We start from the raw sequence: 13,030 nt of genomic DNA, 5'->3' as shown, positions 1-13,030 counted from the left end.
GGGTCCTCCCTCCTCCCTTTTTTAAAGATGGGGACCACATTGGCCGTCTTCCAATCATCTGGAACCTGGCCCGAGCACCACGAGCGCTCGTAAAGCCATGCCAAGGGCCCAGCAATAACCCCTGCTAGCTCCCTCAACACCCTGGGGTGGAGAGCATCTGGACCTGCTGACTTGAACACGTCCCCCCCCCAAAAGCACTCTAACCCGGTCCTCCTCAACCTTAGGTCTTGAGGCGTTCCCCTCGAGTCCATCTTGAATCACAGTGGGGGAGTCCCGGTCCCTGCACAAGAAAACGGAAGTGAAGAATTTGTTAAAGAGGTCTGCCTTCGCCTCTGGCACAACCACCAGATTGCCCAGCATATCTTGCAGGGGCCCCACGTTTTCCAGCGCCTTCTTCATCCTCCCTATAAATTTGAAAAAGGACTTTTTATCATCTTTGATCTTGGACGCTAGTCCTAGCTCTATGTCCGCCTTAGCTTTCCTAACAGCCCCCCTACAGGCCCGAGCAATGGAGGTATGCACTTCTTTGGAGATTGCCCCCGCCCCTTCCACCGGGTGTACGTCACCTTTTTGGCAACCAGGCATTCCCAGATGTCCTTGGTGAGCCAGGGAGGCTTTCAGGCACTCTTGCCCCCCTTGCTTTTTGTTGGGATCGTCACCCCTTGGGCCCTGAGTATCGTCTCCTTAAGGAACGACCACTCATCTTGGGCACTGAGTTCCCCTGCCCTTGAGGACCCCAGCGCCTCTCCCACCAATCTCCTCAACTCGTTGAAGTTGGCCCTCTTGAAGTCTAGGGCTACCGCCTTGCTGCAGGCCCTTGTCACCCTGCGCTGGATGGTGAATTCCAGCAAGCGATGATCGCTGTCACCCAGGTGGTCAAGGACCTGGAGCCCCCTTACCAGATCATCGCCTGTGGCCAGGACCAGGTCCAACAGGGCATTTCCTCTGGTGGGACTCTGCACCTCCTGGGTTAAGTGGAGGTCCTGTATCTTGGCCAGGAACCTCCTGGAACGGTCCGACCTGGCTGACTGCTCCTCCCAGCAGATGTCCGGGTAATTTAGATCACCCATGACAACTACATCCCTTGCCTTAAGTGCATCTGAAAGCTGGCCCAAAAATTCCTGGTCCAGCTCCTCCCCTTGGCTGGGGGGCTGTAGTAGACCCCCACCATTAAATCCCTCTCCCCTTCAAAGTCACGTACCTGCTTGCCTGAAGTAACTGAAGTAGCATTCCTGATCCTGGCACTTCACTGGGGATAGTCCCATTACATGTACCTCAGGGCTGTTGAGGCCTCTGGTCTCTGTTCTGCAGCATTTGGTACTTGCAGGGCTACCTCCAGGGCACCTTCACTTGGCCCCAGGGCAGACAGCGCGTGGCAGTTCTTTCTTGCAAGCAGTAACAGAACAGGACTGTCCAGTTTAAAGAGGCCTTATTGTTTGCATAGGAGCAGACCGCCCTATCTTTACCTCCATAGGAAGTCAATTATAAAGAAATATCAGTTGCACAACTTGTGTTCAGACATCTTCAGAAAATGACTCGAATTTGTCTCAGGATTTTCTTCTTTAAAGCAACAGTAAACAGGAGCCTTATGAAATAAAACCTTGCTCCATCGAATCATAGGAAAGTTGGCCTTGAAGCAGTCACGGCCTTAAGGCAGGGCAAAATGGGTGACCGCCCAGGGCCCCACACTTGATACCAATAAAAATTAATTACCCTGAATATTTGTATTATCAATATTGTATTAAGATACTTTCATTGCAGTTTCGTGGATAAGGCAAAGTGAACTTAAAATCGAAAATGTCCGACTTGCTTATAGGTCATCAAAATTAAGCCTCTAAGGGGCCCCAAATGAGTCTTGCCCAGGGCCTCAACAACCCTGGCGTACATGTAATGGGACTATCCCGAGTGAAGTGCCAGGATCAGGAATGCTACTTCAGTTACTTCAGGCAAGCAGGTACCTGACTTGGAAGGTCAAACTCAAGACCTCTGTAGCAAAAATTAATATAGGGTCAAAAATGAGTGAAGGGCCAACAGACTAGAATCAAACCTTGCTCCAATCTGACTTTTTTTGTACCTAGAGCCTTTATGCAAAAGTCACCCAGTTCAGAGATCCTGTTGGGTATTTGTAGGAATGAAGAAGACCCTGCTTCAGGAAGTCACTGCTGTTAACCAAGCCTCCCAGCCAGTCTCAGGCCATGGCTCTTCCTGGGCTTTTGCCAGTTCAAACTCCTGCTGGGGTTTCACCACCCCTCCCACTATAAAGAGGGCTACAGCCGGGGCAGCTTCGCATGCCCCCAGGGCAGACAGTGTCTATACTGGTGTGACAGACTAAGTGGTAGTGACTTAGCCCAGGGGTTTTGAAGGGGTAAAAGATGATTGGAGGACTTGGGATTCCCTTTCCTCACCAATCAGGCCCCAGAGACTCACCCTCCATATCCCCTGATTAGCCCCTTGGGTCTGGAGGGAGATAAAAGGGGCAGCCTGTCTAACTCAGGGGAGACCAGCGAGGGATCACAAGGAAGGAGCTTCAAAGAGCTGGCGAGAGCTGATCCAGTGGGGCAGGAGCAGTTGCCCCAGAAAAGCCTGGAGAAGCGGGACCTGCAGGCAGCACTGGGGTCCTCAGCAGTGCGGTGTACAGCCGGCAGGAGAGGCTCCCTGCTGGGCTCCAGGATCCCCTACGAGAGGCCAGCAGGAGAGGCTCCCCTGCTCCAGCCAGGATCTGAGCAGTGACCTGAGAGGTTCCCAGCTCCGCTTCCAGCTCCTCCAATCAGAGGTTAGGCAGCTCAACGTGAGGCCGGGTCTCCGGGAACGTCAAGACCCCTAGCAGCTGGGAGTGGTACCAGCACTGGTGGCTGTGTGGCAGAGTTTCCACCTACCCTGTGGGAGATCTGAGTTCAAGTCCTATTAAGTTGGTAGTTGAAACTGGTGAACCAGACTGAGACTATTGGGGAGAAGGATGCTTTATAGGGCACAATACCGCATAGAGCCCCAGCACTGGAGAGAGCATGCAGACAGGGCTGGAGACAGCCCAGCGCCAGAGAGGATGCACAGACAGGGCCAGAGAGAGTCCAGCACCAGAGAAAGTGTGCAGACAGGGCCAGAGAGAGCCCAGGGCCTAAGAAGGCACACAAACAAATCCGGAAAGGGTGCACAGACAGGCCGGAGAGAGTGCACAGACCAGGCCAGAGACAGCCCAGCGCCAGAGAAGGTGCATAGACAGGGCTGGAGAGAGCCAAGCACCGGAGAGGGTGCACAGACTGGGCTGGGGAGGGCATGCAGACAGGGCTGGAGAGAGCCCAGTGCCAGAGAGGGAACACAGACAGGGCTGGAAAGGGTGTGAAAACAGGTGTCAAGGGCCCAGTGATGGCAGGAGGCTGAGCTAGACTAAGACCTCAGAAGCACAATGTTTGAATATCACCTTTGGGGCATGGTAAAGGGCCAGTTTTGGAGCCACACATCTAGCCCATAAAGCTCAGCATGTCTCAAGAGGCACAGACTTTGAATAAGCTCCAGCAAGGGATCCATGGGCATCAGGATCTACTGGTGAGGAGCAGGAACATAACCACATAAACTTGTGGGAAGCCTCCCATCTTATTATTACAACAAACAAGACATGGTAGATGAGACTAGAAGGTGCCCGCAGGGCAAAGCTGGAATAGTCATGGAGCCCTAGGGGCATCACAGCCATCCCTGCGAACCCGGCATCATGACAATGAGAAAGATACCAGTACACTAGAGCTGCATGAAATTTCACCAGCGGTTTCATTTTGACACTATTTTGACTAATTCCAAGTTTGAAACAGCAGAATTGAAATGAAAAAAGGGCTTCAAAACAGCCTAGAAACAAAACAAGCAAGATTGGAGCAAGATTGGGCCATGGACAGGGAGTCAGTGCAGCAGAGCTGACTTCCCATCCCTGGTGTTAGATATGGCCAGGGACGGGAAGTCAGCCCAGCTGGGCTGATTTCCTGCCCCCTGCCTGCTGTACTGCTGACTGCCCACCCCCAGCCTGATCTAGTGTCAGGGACGGGGATTCAGCCCACTTGGGCAGACTCCCAGCCCCACACAATACCTAGTGTGAAGATGCGGAGTCAGCCCAACTGCGCTGACTCCCTCCACCCCCCCCGCCCATTCTAGTGCCAGGGATGGGCAGTCAGCCCAGCTGGGCTGATTTCCACCCCACCACCCAGTCTAGCGTGGGGTTTGGGAAGTTAGCCCAGCTGGGTTGACTTCCCATCCCCTGCCTGCTCTAGTGTCAGGGATGGGAAGTCAGCCAGCTGAGCTGACTCCACACCACATGTCCTACCTAGTGATGGGGATGAGGGGTCATCTCAGTTGGGCTGAGCTCCACCACCCCCTGCACTAGCACTGCCTCCCCTCCTCCTGCCTGCTGTAGTGCCGGGGATGGGAAGTCAGACCAGCTGCGCTGACTCCATGTCCCCGGCCAGATCCAGCACTGGGGTTGGGATGTCAGCCCACCTGGGCTGAATCCCCACCAGACGCCCTACCTAGGGATGGGAAGTCATCTCAGTTGAGCTGAGCTCCGCCACCCCCTGCACTGGCACTGACTCCCCACCCCCCACTTGCTCTAAGACCAGGGATGGGGAGTCAGACCAGTTGTGCTGATTCCCTGTCCCAGCCTGATATTGCGCTGGGGATGGGAAGTCAGGCCAACTGAGCTGACTTCCCATCTGCAGCCGGGTCATGCACTGGGGATGGGAAGTCAGCCCAGCAGGACTGACTTCCGATACCCAGTGCTATGGTCGAAATGGTTCGACTTTCAAAATATTTTGACTAGCCTCCTTTTGTTTCGAGGCTGTTTCAAAGCCCCTTGTTTCATTTTGATTTTGCTGTTTTGACCTCGAAACAAGTTGAAACAGTGTCAAAATGAAATGGCCAGCAAAATTCAAGAGCACCGGTGTTTATGGTGTGCAGAGAAGATCTAATACTTTAATGGTGGAAACTTCCCAAAGGCCTGCAGACAGAGACCTTGAGCTGCTAAGCTGCTTGTACCATGTCTCCATGAAGATTAAAACAGGCATCAAATCTTCCCCACGGCATAATTTCATTGGAGGCATCAACATACCAAGTTCAGAAAGTGTAGTACCTGAGACTTTCTACGTGTTTCTTTGCCTGCTATGATCTGGACATGATGTATATGAAGACTGCAAGAGTGATTAGTGTCGCACATGATTACTGTCTGTTGCCCAGGACACTGTGTTCTTGACTACAAATGGATGAAAAGATACTCCCAAGTACCTGGGACTTTGATTGACAATCCTTCAAGCACCGAGGTTTAAACAGCTTGTGCAGCTTTTGCATGCAGCAGGCCACTGTGTGAGTGGGGGCAGCGCGGTTCATTCTTACAGAAGCATTTTGCAAACAAAGGCATTATGTCTAAATTTAATCATTATGTTTAGCTTTTAATTGTATTTGTACCACACCCCCAGCCTCTTCCAGTGCATTGATCTGTCCTAAGTGCAGGACTTTGCACTTGTCCTTGTTGAACCTCAGGAGATTCCTTTTGGTCCAGCTCTCCAGTGTGTCGAGGTCTCTCTGAATCTCAGTCCTGCTACTCCTCCCAGCTTGGTGTCATCCCTGAACTCCCTGAGGGTGCACTCAGCCGTCTCCCAGGTCACGGATAAAGACATTGAACAAAACTGGGCTCAGGACTGACCCCTGGCGCACACCAGTTGATACCGGCTGCCAACTAGACATCGAGCCACTGCTTACTGCCCATTGACCCCAATGCTCCAGCCAGTCTTCTGTCCACCTTGCAGTCCATTCATCCAACTTGGACTTCCTCAACTTGCTACCACGAATGCTATGGGAGTTGGTATCAAAAGCCTTGCCAGTCACTTTGTCGTAGAAGGCAATCGGGTTGGTCCGGCATGACTTGTCCCTGGGGAATCCACACAGACTGTTCCCGATCACATTCTTTTCTTCCCAGTGCTTAGAAATGGGTCCCTCAAGGATCTGCTCCAGGATTTTTCCAGGGACTGAGGTGAAGCTGACAGGGCTGTAGTTCCCTGGATCCTCCTGCCCTTCTGTCATCTCCATTCTCTTGGGCTACCTCTGGCAGTCCTTCCTCCATAGTCCCAGGGGTCTCCTCCAGCATCGAGTCAATGAACTCCTCATGGCGAAGGATGCTTTGGAGCCTCCCCACCAACTCCTGTAATGCCCTTGCCTGTTCCCTGACAGACACCCCGGGGAGGCACCGCTCACACCGCAGGTGCTCCTTGACCTGGCCCTCACCTGAAGGAACCTGCAAGTCGCGCACGTGAGAGACCCCAAGCAGGACTGCCCTGCCCGAGGCAGCTTCCTGGGGCCAGGCCACAGGCCCCCACTTCACCCACCGCCCCCGGGCCCAGCCACCCTTCCCCTGCGTCGGGTCCATCATGCTGACACTCACCGGAGCTCGCTGAGGCTTTGCTCGCCAAAGCTTCGCTCTCCAAGGCTTCCCCCTCCTTGGCATCAGAGGCTCCGCTCTCCATAGCTTCCCTCTCCGCTCTCCGCGGCTTCTTGGGCTGAGAGAGAAGGAAGAGGGTTACAGTTCCTCAAATGCAGGTACTGGCTCCCCCAGACCAATGCTCCCCCACATGCCTCACACCATCCTGTGCCAGCAAGAAGGTGCAGATGCCAGGGTGACAGACACCCTTATCACTCCCCAGACAGGAGCAAGGCCCAAGGCTCTGCCCAGCCTCCCCAGCACCATCTGACACCCGCAGGGAGACAGCACGGGGCAGGATGAGGCTGTCTGCCCAGGGGGCTGCTCTGCACAGAGGGCAGGAGAGACGAGGAGGCTTCACACTCACCGGGTGCTGCTTCATAGGTTGCTGCTCCATGTTCTGCTGTCCGTCCTGCCCGCTCTGCATGGAGAAGGGAGAGGGCAGCAACTGCAGCTGTTTCCACAACTGGGGTCATGGCCGCAGCCCAGGACGTGGGGCCAGGATACTCCCACTGGGGAAGGGATGGTCTGTGGGGCAAAGACCATGCAGAGCCCAAGACCAGCCCTCGGTGCCCCCGCCAAGGCAGCCTCACAGTGCTGGTGCTGGGGTCTGGCTGCTGCTGCACCGGGGGCACATGGATCTGGGAGCCCAGAGCAGCCCAAGAATCCACCATCCCCCAGGTCCTAGGCATGGCGGCGATGAGCCCTCCCGGCTCCCCTGCCCCAAGGCCTGGGCATGGCCTGGCCCCAAGGGCTTCCCCCAGCACTTACTGATGCAGCAAACACCTGCGCCTGCCATGGCAACAAGCTGCACAATGACACCAACAGCAATAACAATGCCTTCAATCTGCATCGGGTCGGACTCTGGAAGAGGGAAGGGGCCTGTGACTAAGGGGAGCCCCCAGGCCTGCCCACAATGCTGCACAGGCCCGGTGCCCTCCCCCAGTAGTGCCCCCAATTCCTCTTCCGTTTAGCAGGGTCAATCAGCCCCTCCTTCCCCAAACACCCCATTTCTTCTCCCTCCCCGTGCGGGGGTCACTCACCCGTCCTGCCCTTGTCCCAGGCCACTCTCAGGGCTGCATCCAGGCTCTTGTGCTCCACACTGCAGGTGTAGTTGTGGTTGCTGCTCGGGTCAATCTCGATGGTGGCCCAGGTCTGGTAGGTCCCATCTCCACTGGGAAGGACCCCCAAGTGGCTTGTCTCCTGGGGATGTGCCTCCCCGTTCTTCAGCCAGACGACAGCCACGTCCCTGGGGTAGAAGCTGTGGACCCGGCAGGACAGGATGGTGCGTCTGTCCCAGGACAGCCTGTTGCTCACCTGTGCCACGGGATGCTCTGGGAGGGAGGACACACCTGTGAGAGTGACCGCTTCTGTGGGACCCGCAGCACCCCTGCCAGGAGGCTGGGCTGGGCCCTGCACTGGGCCACACAACCTGGCTCCAGCGCCCATTTCAGGCAGGAACCGACAGCGTCGGGGCAGGACCACAGGGGACAGAAGACACAGCTGTGCTGAGCTCGGGGCTGCAGGAACAGGGTCCCATACAGATGATCTCTGGTTCTCAGACACGTGGCCAGGGCACGGACGCCCCGTGGGCTCTGCCCAGCTGAGAGGCCTGAGCAGGGCAGGGACAGGGGCACCGGGTCCCACAGTGAGCAGGGCAGGGACAGGGGCACCGGGTCCCACAGTAGTGCTGGGCACCCTGGACACAGGGGGATGGGGTGGGCATTCCCCGAGGTGTGGAGGTGCCCTGGTCAGTGCTGCCCTGGGCAGTGACACCAGGACTCACTGCTCTGCAGTGCTGCCTCCCCGTGCTGCAGGTACTTCCACAGCCATGTGGTGCAGGTCTCCTCCAGGTAGGCTCTTGCATCCTGAAGAATGGCCTTATCCTCATTCCACCTGTGCTGGGTGACCTGGGCCTGTGTTGTTTCTGCTACCCAGGTGCGTGTTCTCAGGTCATAGCTGATGAAGTCTCCCCCATCGTAGCCAAACAGCACAGACCCTCCAGTGCTGTTGTCTTCATGGAGCTCACAGCTGTACATGAGCTGAAGCATGTGAGACCCTGAAACACACAGATCCAGGCCCTGGTCAGGGTCACAGAGGAGCTATGTGCTGACCCATGGCAGGACAGGGAACAGCCATTCCCCCCACTATTGGGCACACAGGGATTCCCTGCACATATCTGCCCAGGGGCTGCAACCTGGGGGACAAGGGCTGGGCTCCTGCTGCCAGAAGCAGACAGCCTGGGGAGGTCTGTGCAACAGGTGCCAAGGCACCGACCTGCTGGGCCAGGGAAGCACCAGAGCCTCGGTCTGCTGGGCACAGGCCAGGAGATGCCACTTGCACCAGACACACAGGAGAAAGAGAGGGAGAGGGAGAGGGCTTCATCTGCACCTGCCTGACCTCCAGGGTGAAGACTGAGCAGGCACCCACGCACCTGCCCACTCCTGCCTTGGCTCCTGCCCAGTGCAGGGAGGAGCTGGCTACAGGGAGACACGGACTAGACAGGACACAATGCGACACCCTCCCAGCTCCCCATGCCGAGCTGCTTATGGGCAGGTGCCCCCTGCATGCCCTCCTCAGTCCCAGGGTCCCCCACGGCCTCCTGCTCACACCTGCCTGCTCACACTCACCGCCGGTCTGGTTCTAGCGATACCGCAGGGTGACCAGCTTTGATTGAAATCCCCCCTGCCAGTCCCACAAGCTCCTGGTTTCCCTGTCCAAAAAGTCTGGTCTGACGGCACCCTGCACCCAGTCCTCGCGCGGCTCCTGTCTCCGCGTCTCACTGTCGTAGTGGAGAATTTTCTGGTCGTCCACATAGCTCACGGCAGTGAAGTGGGGCACTCCCGGGCTGGGGTCCGACACCCCCATGTAGAGATGCCAGTAGCAGTGGAAGACTGCAGGAGTGACCGTCAGCACTAGTGGGCAGACACCAGGGTCCCCAGTGCCCGGTGCCACTTCCCAGAGGAGCCACAGAGGACGGACACGGGGCTGCACCAGGTGCGGAGTGAGGGGGCAGTGGGGCTGACAGAACAGGGCAGAACCGACCCCGCAAGGCACAAGCCTGGCTTGGAGGGGCCACACACCGTGTCGCACAGCCCAGTCATGCTGCCCCACACCCCTCATCCCAGGCACAGTCCCGGCACTCAGCCCACCCTGCTCCTGGGGAACCCTCGTGCACCTGCGTCGGGGCCGGGGCCCTGCAGCAAGGGCCTGGGCTCAGCCCCTCTCGGCCTCGGTCCTGCTGCATGGTCAGGGCTGGGGCCGGAGGGACCCTGCAAAGCAGACGAGTATCCAGCTGGACAAGCAGCTTCTCCTTGGCTTGCACCCACCCACCTTCCTTGTCACAGGCAGTGGGTCCTCTCTCCCGGGCCCCAGCAGCTCCCTGGGCAGCCACAGCCCAGCCAGGAATGGCCACGCTGGGAGAGGGGAGGTGCTGCGTGCCCGTCCATCAGGTGCTGCGTCCACGGACGGCGTCAGGGGATGGCAGCACCGTGCTGAGGCCTGCTCTGTGCACAGGGTTGGATTGATCCGGCCATGAGCATGGGGGGCACGGCTGAGTGTTTCATACCAAGGGAATTAGGAGCCATCCACATGGCTCCCTAGTCAAAGAAAAAGCTGAGACACCTGGTAGTATGTGGAGCCATGGATGTGGCTTTTTGTGAGTGGGTCTCACTGCAGAGTAGTGAAGAGGGCTGCCCCAGCAGGAAGCGTGGGGAGGGCAGGGGTCCTGTGCGGTTCTGCAGGGCCCACCTGGCCCAGACCCGACCCTTCCTGTGTCAGCCCAGACGTGGTGGCCTCACACGGCCCCACGGAAACTGGGGTTGCTCCCAGCTGAGCCCCCACCATGCCGCCCCTTTGCCAGGGAACCCACTGGGACCCCGCAGACCGGGATCCCCACACCGAGGGAGCGGGACCCCGCAGCCCACTTTAGCAGCGAGGCCACCCCCCACCCAACTGTGCCCATACTCCCCTCATCGGGACCCGGCTCTGTCCTAACCCCAGCCCCATACAGGCACTGCCATGCACTGGTGCTGGTTCCTGGCATGGCTGCAGTGCCCACAAGCAGCAGCAGGACCCGCAGCCAGGAGCCTGGCACCACCTTCGCAGCAGCTTCATGCGGCTCTTGCGGCCACTGCGCACAGACATTGCAGGGGCTCCTGCACAGTGACAGATGCAATGGGCCACAGAGCAGCCCGCAGGGTGCTGCAGGGTCGCTGCATGGTGCGGGGGAAGATGGAGCCATGCGAGCCGGGCCCAGGCCCCGGGATTCCCGCTGCAGCGCAGCCCTGGCCATTGGCTGCGGGGGACAAGGCTGAAGCTGGTTCCTTACATCTTAATCTACAAACAGTAAAAGCTTGTTATTCATGAATGACATGTTGTAGAGAGAGAATTTCATTAGCTATGCAGATTCACTAATTCACATGGAGAAAAATATCCCGCATCAAGTAAAACGCCCTAAATGAACATGAAATGAGGATGGGATTTTGGGGCAAAATACTTTTTGGTCCACCCTAAACTTCCTGTCGATGCTACCAGAGGACTGTCTTGAAGACGCGCGCGCGCGCGTGTGTGTGTATGTGTGTGTGTGCGCGCGTGCGCACATGCATGCGCATTCAAGGACAGGCTGGAGACGCTGGCTGCTGCACAAGAAATGAGAGTAGTCACTCCCCTGCTCACCCCTAAGTCTCCATCCCTCCCACGCAGCCAGGTGTGCAGGCCCCCACTGCTGCGGGAGATCGGGGGAAGGCGTGAATAGCATTGCACGCTGTGCTGATGACACACACGGCCCAAGTACCCCTCTTTTCAGCAGCTCCAGCAAGCAGCCTGGAGCAGGGCAAAGTGGGTGTTGGGAGTATTGGTCCAGCCCAGACCCCTCCCCAGCCTGGGCTGCAGCAGCACCCAGTGCCTCTGGGGGAGTGGAGACCCCCCTCGGCCCCCTGACCCATGGAGCAGCAAGGAGGGGCAGCCAGAGCCTGGGAGAGCCCCAGGCAGAGCCTGGCACCACTGCGCCCACGGCATCTCCTCTGTGGGTTGGTGAAGAGATGGACGGCCATCCCTGCAGCTTTCTGCAAGAGCATTTGCCGTGGAGGGCTGCCAGGCTTCAACATGCAGGACCCCCCATTCCCCCAGCTGTGGGCAGGGCAGGGGCAGGGGCAGGGCAGGGGGGCAGGTTTCTCCTCCAGGGGCCCTGATCTGGGCCTGATCACCAGGATCCTCTGGGCGTCTCCCTCTGTGTCCAGGGGGATCCCAGCAACAAGCACAGGGAAATCACAGTGCACGAGGATCACCCCAGCCCAGCACAGCCCCCTCCTGCAACAGGACCAGCCACCACCTCTTGTTTATGACCTCTGGACCATGATCCTTTGCTCCTGCCCTACCCCACAATCTCCCCACCAGCTGAGGGGGCTCCGGGTGACAGGGACCCCTCACTGGGAGAAGATTCAGGTCCTAGGATTGGAAGAAAGGGGGTTACTTGTTATTAAAGGGGGTCTAGCAGTGGTACCCCCTTATGTGGGGGTGTCTCACAGCCAGGAACCTGCCCCAGGGTGTTGCCCCCCGCCACGTGTCTGTCCCCCCACCCTGGAGGTTTTGTCTTGTGCAAGAAATGGAGGTGGATCCTGCGGCTGCCCTGGAGCCTGGGGTGTCTTGGGGAGGGGGGAGCTTGCCTTTCTCTGCTTTGGACGAGAGCCTGGGTTTCCAAGGAGAGAATTTGTCTGAAAATGCAGAAAGTGGAAAGCGCCTGCTGCTCCGCAGCCCCTCCTTCCAGCCCTGCTGGTGGCCTCATTCCTGCCCCACAGCCCCTGCCCCCCAGCCCTGCTGATGCCCCTCACTCCTGACCCCCAGCCTGGCATGAATAGCAGGGCACACTGCGCTGCTGACACACATGGCCCAAGTACCCCTCTTATCAGCAGCTCCGGCAAGCAGCCTGGTGCAGGGCAAAGTGGGTGTTGGGAGCATTGGTCCAGCCCAGACCCCTCCCCAGCCTGGGCTGCAGCAGCACCCAGTGCCTCTGGGGGAGTGGAGACCCCCCTCTGCCCCCTGCCCCATGGAGCAGCAAGGAGGGGCAGCCTGAGCCTGGGAGAGCCCCAGGCAGAGCCTGGCACCGCTGCACCCATGCCATCCCCTCTGTGGGTCAGTGAAGAGATGGACGGCTGTCCCCACAGCTTTCTTCAAGAACGTTAGCCGTGGAGGGCTGCCAGGCTTCAACATGCAGGACCCCCCATTCCCCCAGCTGCGGGGCAGGGCAGGGCAGCTTTCTCCTCCAGGGGCTCTGATCTGAGGCATCTAGGATCCCTGGTTATCACCAGAGCTGACTGTGCCTCCACTGTGCGGCACTCTGCAGTGTGCGGGGCCTTTCCAGACTATCCACCTAGCTGTGTGATGGAGGCAATCTTGACTATCTCGTGGCACTGGTCATGCTGACGTGCAGGGTTTCTATCTTAAGTACCGCTTAGATGATGTCTGCACATCTCAGCACACCCTTGTTGCATGGTCAAAAGATGAAGATCCCCCTACCCCACACCCCGCTGAGTTCAAGGGTGACTTGTAGGTATTGATACTGGGACGGGGGGCGGGGGGAGG

General features: G+C 57.9%; 1 pseudogene; it reads right to left on the bottom strand.

Annotated features, from left to right (window-relative positions):
• Nucleotides 1–6,412: 6,412 nt before the first annotated feature.
• LOC102382124 overlaps nucleotides 6,413–13,030 on the bottom strand; it is a 31,448-nt pseudogene continuing 24,830 nt past the window's right edge.

This window comes from Alligator sinensis, unplaced genomic scaffold, assembly GCF_000455745.1.
Source record: "Alligator sinensis unplaced genomic scaffold, ASM45574v1 scaffold1062_1, whole genome shotgun sequence".
NCBI lineage: Eukaryota > Metazoa > Chordata > Crocodylia > Alligatoridae > Alligator > Alligator sinensis.
The sequence above is the reverse complement of the archived record's forward strand: the minus strand, read 5'-3'. Positions and strand labels throughout refer to the sequence as shown.